Here is a 4,509-nt window from a genome sequence, read left to right on the forward strand (position 1 = left end):
ATTTGTCTTCAATTCCGTCTGACCTAAAGTCTCTTCCCTCCATCCTCTGAAGATATGCAGACTGTGGCCTAGATTCATCAAATAGACTAATGGTGTATGATCAGACGTGACTGGACCATGTCTTTCTGTTGATGTCAGCCTAGACCGACCCCTCCACCCCCCACCATAGGTTCATTACAGGACAGAGATGTGATTAAAGTCATCAACCTCACTCTACTTTCGACATAACCACACTCTTTAATGTTCAACTGTGATGTGGTTTTGAAGAGTGTGACGAGTCTTTAGTCAGTGCTGGTTGACGTGAGTCATTCCAACAAACCACCAGTGTCTTTGATTCTCATGTAAAATATACTGTAAACTACTCTATCAAAAAAACAAAACAATTTGGAATAATATACAGTATGTATTTGGTAAAATATATATCTGTCTCTTAAATACATTGAGCCTACGTTGATCCTGCTGTGATTATTTTCTATTGTATTACTTGTAGGCTGTAAATAATTCCCCAAGTCGGGCAGTGGTTGCAAAACTTTTTTTTTCATCTCTTTTTTTTGTACTTAAGTTTGAAATATTCACAGTTTTTGTCTCAAATTTGAACTTCTGCTCTTAGGGAACAAAGGAAATAAAATTAGTGATCAGTGCAATCACTCCCTCAAGTGAATTGACAACGCTGTAAAACAGTGTGTTTGTTAATCATACTAAACATTTGACTCAAACCTTTCCTCTGGACTAAAACATGGCAGCGACACAGCAGGAGGTCCATTTCCTTTTCCTTTTAGAAGTATTTGTTATTCATCAGGAGATTCGAAGAAAAACTGAACCTGGCTCAGCTTTAGAGAATCATCACCTCCCTGTGAGGAGGTTGTCATTAAACATTAACAATGTAGTTATGTAAATGAGCATTGTTTCATGTGTGGACGACACCACAGGAACACTTTGCCATGGCAACAAACTGGCCCTCTGGAGTCTCGGGGAATGTACAGTCATTTCCATGACAACATCATTAAAAAGTTTCACGGCTGCCATCAGCAATGCTCTCGTAAACATTAACAAAACCATAACAGCCAGGAGACCTTTGGTGACTTCACTCTATCTTTCTTTTTTCTTTTTTTTTTTGTTATTCTTGTTAAGTGGGTGTGAAGCCCGTGTCTGATGAGGCGCATTTAGAGTACTGTAAGTAAACTGCAAAATCCTTCATGTTTTAAACTGTAATAATTATGCGATAGACCGATGTGAAAGTTTATACGTCGTCTATTTGTTGTTAAATGAAAAAATGTCAGCCCAGCTTTAGGATTATATTTATTTGCTGTAAACAGGTCATGTTTTTTGCTGTGACACTCCATTTTTTTGTTTTTACATATGATGACGTAAACAAATACATTTGTGTAAATTTGAGAAGGATACTTTTTTTTTCTCTCAATTTTTTGTGTTAAATGTTGTAGAGACTGGGCTAGGGGAAAGCAGTGTGTTTGAGAAGTGCTCACAGAAACATTGTGTGTGTGTGTGTTTATGCAGATGAAAACCCAGTAAATGCAGGCCTGACGTCCAGCCAGTGTAAATGCTTGGACAAAGCTGCTGCAAAGACTGGAGTGTTTGTGTTTGATTAGAAAAGGCTCCACTCGGTGGTTTACCTCCATTTTTCTCCTCTCTGTGCAAGAAGCAGTGAAGTGTTGAGCCCACGGTGAGCAGATTTCACCCTGTAGTGATAAAAAAAAGCAGGGTGAGTGGGTTGGCGTGTTGGTCACAAAGATGACAAAAATTAATTGGTTACACCCGTGTGGGCTTTTCATTTGCATCCAGCAATTGCATTTGGACCTCGTTGGAGGAAATAATATAAAAAAGATGAAGTCTTTGTTTTCACTAATTTAGCGTTAATACCTTTATGCAAATATGCACTTTGTTAATTCTAATGTTTCCTGCTGGCTCTGCAGTTAGTTGGATTTCACAAATTCGATTAAATACGAAAGTGAAAAAGGGATATACGTCAAAAGTGGGAAAAAGGGAGAGAGAGAGAGAATGTAATAAATACAAAAATGACACAGCTTTCAAAAGTCAATTTGATGATATTGTAGTTGCTTAAGGATGTAATATTTTTGGCAATGAAATTACTAAAAATAATTTAAAATAAATAGCACTATTTGAAGTGCATGTAGGTTCATAACAAACAAAAAGCACAGCCTGCATGAAGAGGAGGAGGAGGAAGAAGTAGGTGATGAAGGAGAAGAAAAAGAAGAAGAAAACAGCAGCTCCACGTGGAATTTACTTCATTAGGCGGAAATGAAAAGGTCACAGTGCGTTGGTGGTTAATGAGAAACATCAGATGTAATGTCAGGATTTTTTATTTTTTGGTCAGTTGTTGGCGTCAATTTGTTGTCTTTACATTATTCACTGTATCAGACCAAGATAGTATGTTTAAAAATAGATTTTTAAAAATATATTTCACTAATATTTAAAGATGTCTGGTCCCAAAGATGTTACAACCTTATGGTGGTCGTTCTTTAGTCACTCGTTCTCGACTCTCGTCCTGGACCAGTCTGCCGTAGGAGATTCAACCTGTTGATTATTTTCCATAGGAGAAATAAAGTGAGAACACAGACGAGTGACGTGTGCATGCATGAATGTAGAGAATGTTCAACTTGCCTCTGAAGTGGGATGTTTCTCTCAGGCTCATCCAGGAGACTGAGGTAGAACCCAACACTGAAGCATACTCATGATGGAGTTGCATTGAGCTCCAAAAGATAGGACAGAGATTTTGAACTATGAACACAACTGGTCCAAATTAACGTGATTTTATTTATTTATTTAATTTGTACCCCAGTGGGAAGAACTATTTTATTTTATCAGTGAGGATGTCCATTTTTAGAGTTCAGCCATAGCTGTCAAATATCAGAAAAAGTTTGGGAAACTCTGGGCTAATCAAAGAAACAAAAACTTAAGATGAAAACTTTTTCCAAAATACAACCTTCTACATTATTGGTACAGTAGGATGCAGTATGCTGTTCCCCCACTGTATGTCATTGGTCTGTGGTAGATGCAGCACCATAACGATGCATCACGAATCACCCTCCAATAATCACTATATATAGATGTTTAATTATGATGACTAAACAGCAAAAAAAGCAAAAACAATAAAATAAATCAGTTTTGTAGTCCGAAACATGTCTAGGCTCTTATTTTACACACACACACACACATATATATATATACACACACACACGCAAATGTAGCTTGTTCAAGTCTCTTCCGAATCCCTTTAAAATGTTGCAGAAACATTACAACACCTCGCACATGTACAAAATGCATAACCCCAGAACACAGAACCCTCCTCTCAGCTCTGGGGCCATGTGTGAACGTTCTCGTGTGATTCAAACCACTCAGTGTGTAAAACACTTAAATCAGTGGATTGAAACAGCACATAGATGAGACACAGGCAGGCCGCGCAACCAGCAGTGCATTTGTCTTACGTCCAACGTCGCTCTGTTTCACATCAAAAGGGCATCGCCACGCAGAAGACGAATTGACAACAGCTGTGGCTGAGACAAGAATTCTCCAGCTCGAAACAACTGAAGTGAATGATGCAAAGTGAATAATGATCTCCTTTTTGCGGTTCCCACCTCAATATTTCATAATAAGTGATGATCTCCCAAACATAAAGGGTGTCGCTGCATCCATATTTCATGGAGGAACATTGCAGCGTAACTGGCAGACGCGGGGAGGAAATGTGCTTACAAAGCATCAAAAGAACTGTCACACAGTATGGATGCTCACAGAATAATATAGGCCACCGCTGGATGGATGTAACAAGCTTCACAGCTACACGCATCATTTGATCACATAACACAAAGCCAGTTGGAGTGTCTATGTGTAAGACATGCATCATTTGATCCGGTAATATAAAGCTTTGGTGCCTGTGTTTGTGTGCAACTTTGTTTGACGTCCGTCATTTGTCCGTACACTACAAAGCCGCGAGATACTGTGAGCATGTGTCGGCGCGTGCGAGAAAAACACACATCGGCCACTGCACCGTGAAGTCCGAGGACACGAATGCATCCGTGTCAAGACGGCGTGTGACATGCATCGTTTACTTAGATAATACAAAGCCAGTGTTTGTGTGTACGTGTGTGTTCCTCAGAAACTGAGGTGCATCTAACAACAAGGCCTTCAGTCGGTGAGTGATGACTGGCAGACAGGCACACACACATATACACACAGACGCACATATGCAGGCTTTCTGCTAAATTACGCATAGAGGGAAACTGCAATACATTAGACAGCGGTGGTAGAGGCAGACACACACCTTCTTACACAGAAATGAGCTCACAAACAAGCTTAAAGAGACACTTGTGAGTATGAATAAACACACAACTTGTGCAGCCAGTGGTTATGAATCTGTCTGACTATAAACCATTTCTGTTTTGAAAACAAATGAGACTTTTGTCAAAAACAAGCTCACAGTCAAGGCAGCATGTCCACGTAGGAAATTCATTTGCCTTAAAATACTAAGCTATA

At 39.3% G+C, this 4,509-nt stretch overlaps 1 long non-coding RNA gene across 1 annotated transcript; it reads left to right on the plus strand.

The window, feature by feature from the left end:
• The first annotated feature begins 1,063 nt into the window (after positions 1-1,063).
• On the plus strand, positions 1,064-2,950 carry LOC112487984 (uncharacterized). The gene is made up of 2 exons (XR_003051630.1): positions 1,064-1,173; positions 1,516-2,950. It is a non-coding gene; the product is annotated as an uncharacterized LOC112487984 (long non-coding RNA).
• Positions 2,951-4,509: the final 1,559 nt, after the last annotated feature.

Source organism: Cynoglossus semilaevis, chromosome 13 (assembly GCF_000523025.1).
Source record: "Cynoglossus semilaevis isolate Cse_v1.0 chromosome 13, Cse_v1.0, whole genome shotgun sequence".
In the NCBI taxonomy this organism is placed as follows: Eukaryota; Metazoa; Chordata; class Actinopteri; order Pleuronectiformes; family Cynoglossidae; genus Cynoglossus; species Cynoglossus semilaevis.